Here is a 17,729-nt window from a genome sequence, read left to right as displayed (position 1 = left end):
AGAGCAGAGAGATTAGAGTTCAGAGGGCCAAAACCAACACCCCTCTTCTTGGACAGTTAGCAAAGCCAACGTATGTAGGGAAGCTTAGGGAGCATCTCTGAACCCTGTGTTATCCCAAGGAGTTACTAGGGAGGTGGAGTTGCCTAAGAAATTGAGCAGGATGTGGCAGGTGGGGAGAAAACCATAGGCTGCCAGCAACCTACAAAATGGAAAAACAACAGAAATTCAAAATAGGTATAATTGGTATCTCTGGAGAAGAGAATAAAACAAGTAGAACACAGAAATATTCAAAGATATAATAGAAGAAAATTTTCCCATCTGAAATAAAGGAACACATAAATCTTTAGTTTGAAAGGCCATACTGAATTTCATGAAAAATAGATATGGCATGAATATTCAACCCTAAAACATATCTTGGTGAAGCTATTGAACTTCAAAGAGAAAAAAAGAATTCTATTGCATCTAGAGGGAAAAAGTTAATATATTTATAGAGAGAGAAAATCAGGGCCAGGTGCGGTGGCTCACACCTGTAACTCTAACATGCTGGGAGGCCAAGGCAGGTGAATCATTTGAGCTCAGGAGTTCGAGACCAACCTGAGCAAGAGCGAGACCCCGTCTCTACTAAAAATAGAAAGAAATTAGCTGTTTAAAAAAATTAAAATATTTAAAAAAAAGAAAAAAGAAAAAAAAAAAGAAAATCAGGCTGGCTCAGAGCTCCCCCCAGTAATGATCAATGATAGAAAACAGAGTTGCGGTATCTGCAAAGTCCTCAGGGAAAGAAAGTGTGAACCTAGAATTTTATATCCAGTCAAGCTGTTGTTTAAGTTTAAAGGTCACAAAGGCATAATCACACATTCAAGAACTCAGGGAACTTGGTTCCTATGAGTTCTTTTTAAATAAATGAATAAATGAATGAATAAAAACTTGTAGGGAAAAATTCCATAATACATAAATGGAGATGCTGTGATCAAAGGACTAGGAACCCCTCAACAGAGTCCTTAGACTAAGAGGATTGCATCTACCACTCACTTGCCCTCAGGTGAGCTGTCAGTGGCACAATGCTTGTCACAGACACCATGATGCAAGAGATATTCAGCCTTCAAAGTTACATTGAGCTCATGGCATTTGAGGCTTCAGCTGACTGATGGCCACATAAGCTCTCGTGACTCTGGGAAAGCCATGGGATGGAGACTGAGGGAAAGGTCAAAGGTAAACACAACCTGAACCACTACTGTATACCCACTGGTTTCTTTCTAGTGGAAGATGAATTTGGTCTGAGGCGGGACTGGCCCAGTTCTGAGTGAGACACTCCAAGAAGCTAGATATCACTCGAGGCAGGTCTAAGAACTTGGTTTTGTTCTATACCATGGATGACAAGTCCATGACCTTTGTGCTTAATCAATGGTAACAATCTTTCCCCCTGATCTTTCCCAAACCTGGCCTTCCAGGCAGTTGCTACTAATCAATTGGGGTTAGAGGAAAATTATCCTTATTTCCCATACTTGCTCTGGATTCTGGAGATTGGCTGGTCCTGAAGGGAACCAAACACAAATCATATTCTCCTTCCAGGCAGTTGCTACTAATCAATTGGGGTTAGAGGAAAATTATCCTTATTTCCCATACTTGCTCTGGATTCTGGAGATTGGCTGGTCCTGAAGGGAACCAAACACAAATCATATTCTCCTTCCAGGCAGTTGCTACTAATCAATTGGGGTTAGAGGAAAATTATCCTTATTTCTGGATTCTGGAGATTGGCTGGTCCTGAAGGGAACCAAACACAAATCATATTGCCCTGAGAGATGTTCTCTACCCAGCAGACCCACTCAGGCCTCAAGGCCTGGGCCATGAGGTCCCAGGGCTTGCCTGTGTTGCAGTTATGGCCTGGCTTCCCCCTGCTCCCAGACTCTGGTGGTCTCTGCTCTGATGCTAACAGCTTTCCCTAGCCCTGTGTTTGATGACAGCAACTCTTATTCCTCCTTCCAGTCCCTCTTGCTACATTCTGTCCTTGCTGACCCACCTGCAGTCTCATACCGAACTCCTTCCCTCAGTAACAGCAAAGCAGTCAGAGCTCACTGCCTTAAACATGTTCTCTGTTGGCCCAAACAGACTGGCCTGGGATCCACTGAAGCTTGTTGTTTGGCCACAGGAAGAGTCTCAACTGCTAGAAGTTTTTGAGTGGGAAGGATGAGTAGAGATGGTGGATACCAAGTAACAATAATGGCTCCTTCATACGGGTTTGTCTGCTCAGGAATGTGAGTGCCTGTATGCCCAAGTGCCTCAGTACACACTTGCTATGGGGGTCACACCAGGCTGGCATGGTGCTTTGTCCTTTGTCACCAGGCTGGCATGGTGCTTTGTCCTCACCCATACCAAGGAGGAGCTAGCTCTCTGGGTTACTCTGGGGTCTTGTGGGTCTTGGAAACTTCCTTTCTAAGTGAGACCACAACTTAAAGGGGCTGGGAAGTTAGGAAGGCAAAAGATATCAGCCTCAAGGGGAGCTCTGCTTATAGCATGACACCCCTCCCTGCCCAGGAACCCTGGGTGCGGCATCTTCCCTCCCCAGTACCTCAGAGGCTTTGAGCCCATGATGCCAGCCTCCTGTCCAATCACAGGCTCCTACTAAGTGGTGTGGCTGAGTGTTACAGAGATTTTCACTGCTGTTGTTAGCCGAGAAATTCTTTTCGGTCCATAGACAAACAGGAAGCCTGGTTGTCAGCCCCTGAGGGCCTGGGGCCCCTCTGCCACTGACTTAAGTACACCTTCCATGGAGCAGGGCTGGGGGCAAGACAGAATCTGGGCTGGGAAATCAACAGAGACTACTTTCAAGATTGGGGATTGGGAGTTTAAGAATTTCCTCAGCAGTGGCCTCCAAACTAAGGCACATATGCCAAGGGGTGGGAAGAAAGGGAACAAGGCAGAAAATATGAAAACTTCTATTTACATTTCTTTTCTTTTTTTCATTTCAAAGTATTATGGGGTACAAATAATTTTGGTTACTTGGATCACTTTTATAATGCTTGAGTCATGGTTATAAGAGTGCCCGTCACCCAGATACTGTTCATTGTACCCATTAGGTAGGTTTTCGCCTGTCCTATTCTCCCCCTCCCCCCTCATTGATTTCCATTGAGTTTGACTTCCCTCTATGCACATGTGTGCTCATTGGTTAGTTACAATTTAATAGTGAGTACATGTGGTGTTTGTTTTTCCATTCTTTAGATACTTCACTTAGGATTATGGTCTCCAGCTCCATCCAAATTATTGCAAAACACATTAAGTCATCCTTCTTTATGGCTGAGTAGTATTCCATGGTGTACATATACCACATTTTGTTAATCCACACATGAATTGGTGGGCATTTGGGTTGATTCCACAGCTTTGCAATTGTGACTTGTACTGCAATAAACATTTGAGTGCAGGTATCTTTTTGATAAAATGACTTCTTTTCCTTTGGGTAAATATCCAGTAGTGGGATTGCTGGATCAAATGGTAGGTCAACTTTTAGTTCTTTGAGGAATTTCTATACTGTTTTCCATAGAGGTTGTGCTAGTTTGCAGTCACACCAACAGCATATAAATGTTCCTTTCTCGTTGCATCCACACCAGCATCTATTGTTCTTGGACTTTTTAATAAAGGACATTCTGACTGGAGTAAGGTGATATCTCACTGTGATTTTAATTTGCATTTCCCTGCTGATTAGTGGCATTGAGCATTTTTTCATATGTTTATTGGCCTTTTGTCTATCTTCTTTTGCAAAACTTCTGTTCATGTCTTTTGCTCACTTTTTAATGAGGTTGTTTGATTTTTTTTCTTGCTGATTTGTTTGAGTTCTTTGTAGATTCTGGTTATTCGTCCTTTATTTGATGTATAGCTTGGGAACATTTTCTCCCATTCTGTAGGTTATCTATTTGCTCTGTTATTTCCTTGGCTGTGCAGAAGCTTTTTTATTTAATCAAGTCCCACTTATTTTTATTATTGCTGTGATTGCCATTGGTACATTTATTTTCAAACTTATCCTTTAAAACTTTTCCTTTTGGGGAGGTGGGCTTTATCCATAATATATATGCATGTAATTGGTAGATAAATATTCATATATTGGGGATGCACAAGCATGTTTGATTGTTAAGGACAAATGATCAAAAAGGTAGGATACCACTGCCTTGAGGGCTGGGCAGGTCAAGGAAATGTTTTCTTATATGAAAACTGGAATGTTTTCTAAGCCCAAAATTTGTGAATTCTCATATCCATTTCTGAGAGAGGAGCTCCAGGACCCAGAACTGGTCCCTGGCACCCACTGTTCTACAGCCTCTGCTTCTCTGCCTGAATGTGCAGGGACCGCTGGGGTGGCCTAGTGATCCCCCCTGCCATGGGCCTCAAAGGAGAGTATCCTCCCACAGCATCTGGCCAGCCATAATTGCCCATTACAGAAAGGTCAGCCATGAATTTATCAAAACCTTGTTAGAAGCTGTGGGGCTCTACTGGCTGCTCTAAGGGAAGCAGTTTCCTTAAGTTCACTGCCCTCTTGGTGAACAAAGATAGCCATTTATTAATGTGAAACACTTCCCTTTCAAATGGAGGCGGGGGGGGGGGGGGGGGGGCGGAGCATGCTCTGGAATGCTGCCTTGTGGGGCCCAGCTTGGTTTCCCTCTGGGCACACAGGCTCCATGTCTCCCTGCTTTTCCTTCCTTCCCCTTTGCCTCAGCCTTGGCGTTGGTCTAAGTCCTGCCCATGGACACCTCCCGGTCCTTTTCCTCACTGCAGCTGCCAGAGGCGCTGCAAGCTCCTTCCCACCGTGTACTGGGGCAGCCTCATCTTTCCCTAGGACCCTTCCCTTATGGACGTACCTGAGATCTGGAGCATCTTTTAGTCACTGAGGCTTGTTGGCCTCAGGCCTGCCCTATGGGTTTCTGGCAGAGGGGAGCCCAGATTCTGACCAGTGCAGTTTGGGTTATTTCTCCCAGCTGTGGTCATGGTATAGGACAGGAGGCCACAGGGGTCCTGAGGGTTGGTGAGGGGAAGGCTGACTGAATTGGCTGTCTCCCTTCCCAACAGCTCTCCTGTGGCCAGGGGGTCCTTTCCTGCCATGGCAGACAGCTTTGAGTTAAGTTTGTTTCTGATCAATTAATAGCCCTAAATGCTGAAAGGAAGGCAAGCTGGTAGCAATCTGGCTTTTTCTACATCCTCTACTGTTCTTGGCCATCTTAAAAAATATTTCTCCCTGGATAAGGCATTGTAAGTCTCCCCTTTTGGCTTCCAGCCATTCTTTCAAATCTCTGCCCTCTCCCTTTTCTGCACCTGCCTGTCCTCCTGTGTCTTTGCTTTGTGGCTGTGTCCCTCTCTCTTCCTTGCTTACCTCTCGTTATCCCTGCCCTCCCCAAGTAATAGGGCTCCCAAGGCTGCTGGGAGGAGCATTGGCTTCAAAGGGCATCATTGCTGATGATCCATGTCCAAGAGACTAGGTTATCCTTGGGGCTGGTCTAGGTCCTGCCCATGGACACCTCCCACTCCTTTTCCTCGTTCCCTCCTTTCTCCTACTCACCAGCCATATTTTGGTGGAGATCTTTGTTTGTGCCGTGTAAGGAGAGTCTCTAGAGGACTCACCTCTTCCCTCCTGAGGAGGTCTCAGGCTGTTCTTACCACCTAGGACTTGTGTCATGACCGCTGGAGTTCCTGCGGTGGTGGGCCGTGTGTTCAGCCAGGAGGGACCCTGCCCCTCTCAAGCTGGACTGGGTTGGGAGAGGGCTTGGGCATTCACACTGTGTGGCCTTTTTCTTCTGTGACTTCTCAGCCTTCATGTTTGTAGACTTGTAGCACTTGGCATTGTTGAATGCTCCTCCTCATGGGAGCTTCTTTAACACCATGGGGTCATTCTCTTTTGTCCTCCTTTCTCTGACTGCTGTGTTTCTGGCATATCCTCTGCTCCCATAAATGTTGGTGGTCCCCACAATGCCTTCCTGGGCTACTCCTCTCTAGGTGATCTCTATCCCTGAGAATTGCCTGAGAACAGGACCTTTAACTCTCCCAGATAAAAATATGTAGATTTATCTGAATTGAACCCAAGCTGTGATCTCTCTCCTGATGTCTCTTAGACCCCTCTCCCCAACCTCAATACAACCAAAACCCAATTTGTGATTTTGCTATTTCACTCCCCATTCCCCATCCACCAATTGGCTTCTTTCCCTGGAAGAATTCCCCATTTCAATTAAAAGGAACATTCCTCTTTAGAGCATGAGCCAGAATACCCCCTGCTATACCTTCCCTCCCTCTCACCTCATGGACTATCTTGTGGGTTAATGCCTTATTCTCATTGGTTTCACTACCCCCACCATCTTTTCCTCTTTGACACAGAGCCTAAATACCCCCTATTTGAAAACCTTAGAAGCCCTGCTATCCTGGCCCTTCCTATTTTAGCTTTTTGCTTTCCGACTAGCTCAGATAGTTCAACACACACTATTGCCAGGAGCTATTCTAGGCACTGGGAACAGCAATGACTTATGTCTGCCATGCTTGCCTTGCACATCTACCCAGACTGAGCAGGCTCTGACGTGCCTCTGTGCCTTTGTGTATGCTGTTCTCTCTGCCTAGCTTGCCCTTCCACCTCAGGGTGAACAACCCATCCTTTAAGACCTGGTTTAGATGTTTCCTTATCTTTAAAGCTTCTGAGGCTTCTGCCCTTCCCCAGACCATGTGACAGTGTGTTTTGCAAGGATTTGTTGGCACATCTGTCTCTACTCTAGACTGGAGGCTCCCAGAGGACTGGATCCCTGTCTGATTTATTTTTTAAAAAATTTATTTGAATTAAATATTAAATAGGTATTTATAAAGAATATAAGAATACTTATAAAATATGTATAAGATGTAAAGAATAACGATATGATGAACACCTGTGGACCCACCTCTCATTGTAAGAGATATAATTCCTTTGTACCATCAATACCTATCACAGGGCCTGGAGCCAGTCCAGGGGTCCGTAAGTGTTTACAAATGCCTGAATGCCTGAATGAATGAATATCTGTTGTTGGAATCATTTTCTCTGTGAGTCTCTCAGCATTGCTGAGCAAACTCTAGGGAAAGTGGTCATAACTGAATGACGTCACTGCCCTAACTCAGCCCCACTTTGTGGGCTCCCTGTACTGTTCACACATCTTTCTGTTCACCTTGCATATGCTTGTTGAGTATCCACTCAGGGCCAAGTGTGATGCTGGGTCCTCGGGATATAGTGGAGAGCAAAATGGTCAGAGACCTCTTCCTAGGCAGCTTCCACTTAGCTCTGCAGAAAAAAGAAAAAAGAATCCAAAGAATCTAAATTAGTATGCTTCCCACCCTTTCTAGCTACACTGTGCTCCCCTAGAAAGGCAGTGTGGGACAGGGGTTAAGGGACATGGACTGGTGGCCTGGATATGGGAATACCAGCTCCACAATTTGCAAGTCATGATGGCTTTGCAAGTTACTTAATTTTTATGTGTGGCAGTTTCCTTGTTTGTGCAGTCGGCAAAATAGATCCTACCCAATGAATGTGCTGTGAGGCTTAAAGGAGTTAATATGTGACAGGTGGCTCATGGTGAGGGGTGAGTCAGCATTACCACCATTATTGTCAGCAGAGCCTACTATGGTGGGGCTGGGGGCGTGGCCAGCAGCTGGGGAAGACCCCTGTATTGCTCCTGCAATTCTCTCCTGCCTGAGGTCAGATCCAGAGAAGGCCCAAGTGCCCTGCCAGGAACTTGCCATGTTTCCGCAGCTCTAAAACACTTATGGGCCATATTTTACAGCTCTGAGTCATGATGTGGCTATAGTCCTCCCATTCAGGAAATACATATTGAGCATCCAGTTTGTGCCAGGCACTTGCTAGGCACTGGGACATAGCTGTAAAGAAAGCACACAGGGGCCTTGCCCACACAGAGCTGGAAATTTAATGCAGGGATCCTAGAGCATACACAAAAGCAATAAATTTGTTTTATGATGGCTCAGATAGTGTTCAGTGCCATGGAGAACAAAAAGGCAGGAGAGACAGAAGCACACTTTTAAATAGAATAGTTGGAGTAGATGTCTCTGAAAGCAAAGACTTGAGAGTGAGCAAGTGCCAGTGGAACAAACAGCAAACACACTTGGCCAGAGGCAGGATTGGCCTGGTATAAGAGAAGTAGAGTGAGGGAGGGAGAGAATAGAAGGAGATGAGGCCTGAGAGAAAGGGGCAAATCTCGTGGGGCCTCATGGGCCATTGTAAGGCCTCTGGCTCTTCCTCTGGGAGGGAAAAGAAGCTGTGGTTGGTTTAAGCAGAGAAGGGAAGTGGCCTGACTTGAGTATTTACAGCCTTCCTGGCTGCTGCATGGCGAGAAGCCCACAGAGTGGTGAGTGGAAGGAGCCAGGCTCTACAGTACTGAAACAGGAGATGACAGTGGCTTGGACCAGGTCGGGTGAGGAGGCAATGGTATTGGCCAGGATCTGAAACCATAAGATTTACTGATGGATTAATGTAGGATGAAAGAAGACGGGAATCAGAGATGGTACCAAAGAGAAGACCAGGAGGAACACGTTTAGGGGGAAGATCAGGGGCACAGCATGGGCATGTCAAGTTTGAGATGACTCTAAGACATCTCAGTGAAGCTGTGGAGTTAGCAGTTAGACAAGTGAAGAGTTCAGGGCAGAGGTCTGGGCCAGAGATAGACATTTGGTAGTTGTCAGTGGGAAATGTGATTTAAAGCCTTGAGACTGGGTAAGTCTTGAGACATAGGGATTGTGAGCACTCAGAGAAGCTAATTTGTTTAAAGACTGAGCCCTGGGTCCCTCCAATGTAAGAAGTGGGGCTTTAGGCTTGGGAGATATGGAAGAACCTGCAAAAAGAGATTAGAAAGGTATGGCCAGGCAGGAGGAGGAAGCCCAGGAGAAGGTGGTGTTCCCGAAGGCAAGTGGAGAATGCATTTCAGGAAGCAGGTAGTGCTCACCTGGGATCAAGTGCTGTGCTAGTCAGGTGACGTGAGGAACCGAGACATGCTGTTGGATTTGATGATGTAGAGGTCCCCAGTGACTGTAACGTGAGCAATTTCTGTGTAGGGGTGGGCAGAAGCCATGTTAGAGTGGGTTGAAAGGGAGAGTGGGAGGTAGTGAGTAGAGGTGATTTCAAAGAGTTTTGCTGTAAACAAGAGCAGAGAAATGGGAGAGAAGCTGAAGGGGTCATGGGGCAAAGTGGTTCTTTTTTCCTTAGAAGCATGTTTGTGTGGTAATTGAAACGATGTGATAGAGTGGGGATGGATGATGAAGGCGAGGAGAGAACTTGTGAAGGTGAGAAGTGTGCCTTGGGAGCAGAGGCAGGCAAACACTGGGTACAGAAGTAGGGATGCCGTGGTTGTGCAGATTCCTCTCCAGTGGGTCTCTCTTTTTCAGTGAGACAGCCAGTAGGTCGTCAATGACAGTGAAGAGACAGAGGAGGTGTTGGAGGCTTGAAGACTGAGGAGAGGGTGTGAGGAATCATCCAGAAGGACAGGAGAGTGTAGGGACCATGGACAAGTATTGTGATTACCAGATATCACGATGGCCACCATGTGGGTTGTGGGCACACACCAATGCAGGGAGCATTGTCCTTGCAGTGCAGACTTTGCTGGGTGCAGAAGGTATTGTTTGTATACTCACTGTCACTGCCGCTGAGTTGGAAGTTAACTTAAAATTTTGGCTGGGCATGGTGGCTCATGCCTGTAACTCTAGCACTCTAGGAGGCTGAAGTGGGAGGATCACTTGAGCTCAGGAGTTTAAGACCAGCCTGAGCAAGAGCGAGACCCGGTCTCTACCAAAAACAGAGAAAAAATTAGCCAGGTGTGGTTGTGCATGCCTGTAGACCTAGCTACTCGGGAGGCTGAGGCAGGAGGATTGCTTGAGCCCAGGAGTTTGAGGTTGCTGTGAGCTAGGCTGATGCCACGACACTGGCCCACTCAACAGAGGCTCTGTCTCAAAAAAAAAACAAAAAACAAAAAAGAAAAATTTAGATCCCTAATCTTCACATAAAATGTCTCCAGAAAGACTACATTGTGATGCAACATTGAATTAAAAAGTCACTGTGTACACAGAAGATTGCTTATTACTTCTCAGGCAACACAAATACAGTAGAAATTGCTAAATTTCTCAGAAGGCTGGAGAGGAGGCTGTAGCTCATTCACATGTTATAAAGGGCTCTCAGTAGCTTCTGATTTGCTTTCAAGGGCTGCCTTTAAATTCCAGTCCCAAGTAATTTAAGTAAAAAATGAAACTATTAATTTAACCAAGTAGGAAATATTTCTTTAGGATACTTAGCAATTGTTATACTGAAAGGCCCTAGAGGAGCCCAGGTTCCAAGTGCGGACCAGAGATGCTGTGGCCACCACCATACTGGGCCTCATAGCTGGCAGCAAAGGTAGCCCACAGGGGTTAGACTCAAACTCTGGTTGTCTTACTGGAGAAAAAAGTGGTAGGTCTGTGACTGGATATCTAGGTGTATGCTTTTGGTGATTGATGACAGGAATGTTTAGTGGACATTTACTGGTGTTTCTTTTTTCCAAAAGAGTCTTGATGTTTTTCCACCTCCAGGTCCTCAGAAGGAAGGAAGCACTTCAGAGTGTCTTGGTGTGGGGCTCCCTGGGTGGGCCTCCCTGTGTGGGCTCCTTATCTCCCCTCTGAAATGCCTTGTCCTAAGATGTCCTACCAGTTGGTTCCTAAATCTCTTTGGCAAGCTGATGGCCTTCAGATGGGGGGAGCAGTCAGACCCTACAAGGACTGGGGGACACTGGGGCAGAAGGGGCCAGGGCAGCCTCCTCCACAGGCAGCCATGGTTGGGTCTCTGCAGGGGCTCTCAGCAACTCTGCCCTGCCTCCTGTGTGCCAGCATCCACCCAAATGAATACAGACTAAAGCAAGGATAGAATTTCAGGAAAACAATATAAGGCATTATCTTTGGCTTTTTGTGCTTTCAAATTGGAAAAGAGGAAAATTGGCAGAAATGAATTTAAATTGGGTCAAAGGAGAAGGAATATAAGGGGATTAGATTTTAGCCTGCTGGTTTGCCTTCTATCTTATCCAACTACCCTACTCTGCTGACTCCTCTGCAGCCATGTTGGGATGGAGGTGGGGGTTAGGCACATTGGATCTCACTCAGTGGTTTCTCAAGGGCTGGATCCTAGAATTCCAGCTCCAAAGAAAAAGTAACACTTCGTCCCATCCTCAGAGATTTGGTCTGCCCTCAGGCTGCTTGGAGAGCCACCAGAAGGAATATTCCTTTGTGTACAGGCAGACCCCTGGTGGAGATGCAATCAACTACTCATTGGGGTTCCCCTCCATTCCTGAGTGTCTGGGTTCAGCATCCGAAGGGGACAAACCAGGATGTAACAGACCTGCCAGGGCAGTATCTCTGAACTTGGACTACATGTTGGAATCTCCCAGGGAGGAAAAAATACTAATGCCAGGGTTCTTTGCCCACAGTTTCTGATGTAATTTGTCTGGAGTGCAGTCTTAGAGTCGGAATTTTTAAAATCACTGTAGGTATTTCTTTTCTTTCCTTTTTTTCATTCTTTCTTCCTTCCTTCCCTCCCTCCCTCGCTCCTTCCCTCTCTCCCTCCCTCCCTCGCTCCTTCCCTCCTTCCTCCCTCCCTCCCTTCCTTCCTTCCTTCCTTCCTTCTTCTTTCTTTCTCTCTTTCTCTCTTGCTCTTTCTTGCTCTCTTTCTCTCTCTCTCCTCTTGCTCTCTTTCTCTCTCTCTTTCTTTCTTTCTTGGTCTTTCTCTGTTATCTAGGCTGGAGTGCAGTGGCATGATCATAGCTGACTGCAGTCTTGAACTCCTGAGCTAAAGTGATCCTCCTGCTTCAGCCTCCTGAGTAGCTGGGACTACAGGCGTGTGCCACCATGCCCAGCTTCACCCTAGGTGTTTCTAATGTATAAGTTTAGAGCTTTGGTACTGAAAGTGTGGTCTGCAAACCAGAGTATTAGCTCACTTTGGAGCTTCTTAAAAATGCAGATCCCACCTCAGACCTACTAAATCGGAATCTGTACTTTATCAGGATGTAAGAGGGGATACTCATATCCTGTCACATGTCCTGGTGCCAAGGATTCAAGTGGGAGATTCTTATCAGGGCTCAGCACAGGGCATAGCAAATGGTGGCTATGATGCTGCCACTGGGTGGGAAAAGAAGGGTGGTGATGGGGCTTGGTGGGGTTGCTCAGCTTGCTAGAGACCTCTGCAGGCTGCTTCTCTAAGATTTGTCTCTAATACAGTCATTTTTAATGTCATTTCAGCATTTCCCGGAGACTGGACACGAAGGAGCCCCCCGGTAGCCAGAGAGCAGCTTCCCCAACCCCGAAGCAGGCTTCTGCTACTGCTCCTGGCCGTGAGAGCCCCCGGGAGACGAGGGCACAGGGCCCAGCAGTCCAGGAGGCTGATGGTCCCCGCAGGACGCTGCAGGTAGACAGCAGGACACAGAGATCAGGGAGGTCCCCCTCGGTGTCACCGGACAGAAGCAGCACTCCCACATCACCCTACTCCGTCCCTCAGATCGCCCCCCTTCCCAGCAGTACCCTGTGTCCCATATGCAAGACCTCAGACCTCACATCGACTCCCAGCCAGCCAAACTTCAACACCTGCACCCAGTGTCACAACAAGGTCTGCAACCAGTGTGGGTTCAACCCCAACCCTCATCTCACCCAGGTAACCACCCTCTGCGCCGGCTCCCCACTTACCTGCCACCTCCTTGCCATGCCTCCCCTGGTTCCCTTCCTCTCTTTCACCAACTCTCTTTTCCTGGTCATTTCCCTTGGCCATCAGCATCTGTGTCCTCCTGGGGGATGTGTGTCCTGGCTCTACAACATGGCAGCAGAGAACAGGAGGCTTGGGCCCAGATCTCCTGAGGGATTCCTGCATCCCCAGAAATCCTGGGCAGAGTCCCAGAGTAGAAGATGCTTTCTTACTTGGTTCAAGTTTGGTCTGAAAGAATGGCCTTGGAGAAGACTAAAGACAAAGTTATGGACAATTTTCCCAATAGATGCTCATTTGGAGAGAGCCATAAACAGCTGGAGGGCCCAAAGGGAGGCACATTTCCCTGGCCCTAGGCCTGCCTCTTACCTTGACAGTGGGCCCTGCAGTGGGGATGCTGGCCAGGGGAGCAAGCCGTTATGGGAGGCAGGAAACTGCCTTCCAGCTGGGCTCTGGAAAGCTCCTCCTCTGGGCTTCAGTTCCAGTTAGCTGGGGCCCTGAGGTGGCAGAGCAGCCACTCATTCCCAGAGAAATGACCCTGGGGTAAAGTAGAGGCCCAGTATCGAGCTAAGCGTTCACAAAGGGTGACAGTGTCCTACACTCACCAAGAGGCCACTGTAGGACCATTTCCATGAGTTTGGTCTCTTTTTTGTCCCCAGAAGACTCTGAGTCCATAGCCCCATCCCAGTTTTGTTCAGGATGTTTTGAGTTGCTGTGGGATGCCTAACTAAGCCCAGAGAGGCTCTCATTGGTGACTTAGAGGCTGGGTGCTCCAATGTATTGGCTGAGCTGGAGCCATCCCTTTGAAATGAACTGAGTAGGTTTGCTGACTTCCTTCTGCTCCTTCGCAGTAACTCACAGAAGCCTCTGGTTCTCCCCACAAGGCTCTGACCTTGGACAGGATGGAGAGTGGCTGACTGCAGGCGCGGGCATGGCTGCTTCTGGGATTAGCAGCAGCTGGAGCCATTTGGACCATGTGGGAGGGGGATGAGTGAGAATAACTGTTCTCAGGTCAGGGTCTATATATGCCATGAGGTGCTGTGGGTGTGGGATGTGTGGTTTGTGAGAGGTAAGTGTGAGATTCTGAGGAAGGAGCTGTCGGTGTGGGGAGATGACTCAGTGCCTTTGGAGTTGCTCCTGGAGTGTGGGGGCTTCCTGAGGAGGCGTGCATGCTCGTGATTATTGCATCTGTGATTAGAAACAGGCCCATCGCGCACTGATCAGTTAGGTAAGTGTTTGCTGTTCAGTATTTAGAACAGTGCGATTAAGTCCAGGGAAGCTCACCTGTGTGTTTCTGCCAGTGAAAAGCCAAAAGCACCTGGTCTCACAGGAGCAGGGAGGCTTGGCAGGTGGCCCACAATGCTGTGGGACATCCCTTTATTGTGCTGGCCTCACCCCACTGGGTTCCAGCTCCCTCAAGTTGCTCACTTGAGCTCCAGCACCTGCACAGCTTTGGTTGAGGTGGGCAGGGATTGAGGAAGAGCCACACATGGTGGCCCATCTCTGCTCCATCAGGCCTAGACCTTCAGTGCGGTGGGAAGGGAGCTAGCCTTTGGCTGTGCTTGGAAAAACAGCAGAGTAGGAGGACCTTGGACATACTCGGTCCATCTGCCTCATTGTGCTGAGAGGAAGCCGAGGCACAGGGCCAGGAGGAAAGAGGGTTTCAAACCTACGGCAGGTTTTGTGGGCGGGCCTTGGCCAAGTACTTCAAGCAAATGCTGGGCCAGACAAATGAAATGGTTCTTTGCTGTGGGATGTCTCAGGGTTTTCAGCATCCTAAGGGGCATTGCGGAGCCCCAAGACAGGGCTGTAGTTGGCAGCCTTTCCCAGAGTTGCTTCCACAGCACATGTCAGGAGCTGCTGTTCCATGGCACCCAGCTTGGGAAATGCTGACCTAGTCCATTCTCCAAGTGCACACATGGGGAATGCCATTTTCTGTTGGGGTCTCTAGGCAGAACCTTTGCTTCCCCAGAGTTGGCTTTCAGTGGTGTTTTTGTCAAGGAAAAATAACCCTCTGCATATTTTCCTAAGGGGTAGCAAAGTACAATTCTCAAGGTAGTACAATTGCTCTTTGTCACTTTGGTAAAAGCAGATTCACTTCTCTGGTCTTGCTTCCACATGATGAGAAAACAAATCTTCAGGTTTTGCTCACACACCTTCTGTTAGATGTGTCCTGGTCAGACCACATCTGTTCTGGCCACCTCTAACTTGATGTTACATCAGCCAAGAAGGCTGTCTCTAGGATCACCCTGGTGTCTCTGGGCTGAGCTCCTGCCTGGCCTGAGTTTCTGGGTACGTGCAAGGGGCTGGTTCTGAGATGCTTCCTCTGACAATGCACTGCACTGTCACTGGAAGGCTAGAAGTGTTAGCATTCAGGCCATAGTGATGGGGAGAAGGCAGGAAGACGGTTCTTCTCTTCTTTCCCTAGATGTAGGTTTTTGGGCAAGTGCCTTAAACTTCCTGAACATCAGATTTCTCTAAAGGAGAAGTAGGAGTCCAGGCACTCGCCTTAGTGGCTTTGCTGATGTCTCTGCCTGCTCAGGCTGTTAGTCCATCTTTCCACTTTTCAGTGGCTTATATTTGGGCCTGCTGCCCCATTCTGCACCAGAAGGGAGGCCTTTGTTGCCCTCGTCAGGCCTCTATTCTGGTAGCTGTGGGTAGGAGTCTAGGCGTGGGCATGAGCCAGCTGGGTAGAGGAAGAAAGGCACTGTTGGGGTGGGCAGTGGAGATGGGAGTTAGCTGCTAGGGAAGTGAGCAGTGGCTGGGGCCAACACAGCCTGCTTCTGCCAGCCTCTCATCCCCCCCCCCCCCCACCGCTCTACTTAGAGCAGCCCCAGCAGCACTTCCTAGCCTGGAACTCCTCCAGATGCGAGCCTGTCCTCGCCCTCAGAGCAGCATCCCCGGAGTGAGTGCAGTGCAGAGGCAGGGCTGCCTGCACGCCCATGCTTCCAGTACCATCAGCTGAGTGCTCCTAGAGCACCACCTAAAGTGAGGAGGCACACCCTCTGCCCCAGTGGGGAGCAGCACGGCTGCTACCCTATCCCCAGCCTATCAGATCCAGACACTCCCTCTGCCTCCCACTCTCCTTCCTCTAGTTAGAATCACTTCTAAGCCTCTCTAAGAAAACTACACATAGCAAGACCCCATCTCTACAGAAAAATTTTTTAAAAAATTAGCTGGGCATGGTAGTACGTGCCTGTAGTCCCAGCTACTTGGAAGGCTGAGTCAGGAGGATCACTTGAGCCCGGGAGTTTGAGGTTGCTGTGAGCTATGATGATACCACTGCACTGTAGCCCAGGCAAGAGAGTAAGACTCTCTTCACACCGCCCCCCCCCAGCCCCGGGTCCCCTGCCGCCCAACAAAAAAGAAAACTACAGAAGAGTGAGCATGGTCTTCCCTCACCTGTTCCAAGGTCTGAACTTTGCTGAAACCAGGCCAAAGATGTTTACCCCACTGCACCCCTCATTTCTACCCGATGGCAAGCCTTAGGCCCAGGCAGTTATCCAGGGTGGGTGGCATGGAGAAGGGAGGGAGACGACGCAGTGGGTACGAGTCTCTCCTTCTGCTGCCTGCATCCCACTCCTTTCCGGCAAGGGCCAGGGCACCAGATGGCCCGGGGGTGGTGCTGTGAGTTCAGCACAGATTCCTCCGCTGCTGCCAGCAGCCTTGTCCCTTTCTCTCTGCTCTTTCCTGGCCACATTGCTGCCTGGGCCAGAGAGGAATGAGGAACAGGTGTCAGGACATGGGACCGGCAGTGCACTGAGGAGAGGCAAAGGCATCCTCCTACATACTGGGCTCAGGAGGAGGTGTCTGCACATGTGCCCAGCCTTCCGTTCCCCACCTCCAAAAAAAGTGGAAGTGGATCTCCAGGTGGCAGGCCCTTCAGGAGGCCTTTCACCCAGCCCATGTCTAGTCTTTGGACAGTTTGCTTTAGGGTAGCCACTTTGACCTAAACAATCTCCAAGTCAGTAGAGAAATGCCATCCAAACTTAAGTCAGCCCTGGGGCAGCCAGCCCTGCTGCTAGTACATGCCGCCAGATGGACCATATTCCCAGGAGACAGGACCTTTGGCCTACTCACTTGGACCACTACAGGCTGGAGGCCAGAGCCAGTGGAGACACGAGGAAGAGACAACTGTGTTGGAGCCATCAGATATGGAACTCTACCTTTTAGCTAGGAAAGAGGGCTATAAGGTTAGCTAAGAATGAATATAAAATTAATTTAGAACAGAAAATATGAAATTTTATCCCTAAAACACTTATTTTCATATGTGAGTGTACAGGAAACAGAATGAAAAGAGAATGGAGTAAAAATGGTAGGGAAAAAGAGAAATAAGTAGGGCTGGGCATGGTGGTTCATACCTGTAATCCCAGCACTTTGGGAGGCCAAAGTAGGAGGATCACTTGAGCCCAGGTGTTCAAGACCAGGCTAAACAACATAGACTCCATCTCTACAAAAATTTTTTTTAAAAATTAGGCAGGCATGGTGGTGTATGCCTATAGTCCCAGCTACTCAGGAGGCTGAGGCAGGAGGATCACTTGAGCCCAGGAATTTGAGGTTGCTGTGAGCTATAATGATGCCACTGCACTCTAGCCTGGGCAACAGAACAAGACCCTGTCTCAAGAAATATGTATATAATATAAAAATTTTAAAAATTGCAAAAAAATAGAGAGGGAGAGAAAGAGAGAAATACATAAATAAAGTGGGGGTGGGAAGAAGGGGAAGAAGGCACAAGAGGGGAGAGGCAGGAAAGGGATGTGGTGGAGAAAGAGCCAGAGGCAGGAAGAAGCAGAGAATAGGAAATCTTGGTAAAGCAACCAGTTGCTGGCTGGTAACCTGTTGGTCTTGCTGTTCCTGTTCTTTATTTTGCCCAGACTTTGGCCTGGACAGGGCTGCTCATCCCACTCAGTCGGAGGGTGGCCCTCTCCCTTCTTCCCATCTTTCCCTCCCTCCACAAATGGTTTTTGAGTCCTTATGATAAGCTGGGAATTGTCCTAGACACTAGAGAAACAGGCAGAGCAAAGCAGAC

The 17,729-nt window shown here is 48.3% G+C and overlaps 1 protein-coding gene across 1 annotated transcript in view; it reads left to right on the top strand.

The window, feature by feature from the left end:
* Positions 1 to 12,260: 12,260 nt before the first annotated feature.
* The window catches only part of BSN (bassoon presynaptic cytomatrix protein), a 44,350-nt gene continuing 38,881 nt past the window's right edge, over positions 12,261 to 17,729 (top strand). Inside the window, exon 1 of the mRNA XM_045530230.1 lies at positions 12,261 to 12,655. The gene's annotated coding sequence lies outside the window, so the exon portion shown is untranslated. The remainder of the gene's footprint in view (positions 12,656 to 17,729) is intronic.

The sequence above is a fragment of the Lemur catta genome, chromosome 18, assembly GCF_020740605.2.
Source record: "Lemur catta isolate mLemCat1 chromosome 18, mLemCat1.pri, whole genome shotgun sequence".
Taxonomy (NCBI): domain Eukaryota; kingdom Metazoa; phylum Chordata; class Mammalia; order Primates; family Lemuridae; genus Lemur; species Lemur catta.
The sequence above is the reverse complement of the archived record's forward strand: the minus strand, read 5'-3'. Positions and strand labels throughout refer to the sequence as shown.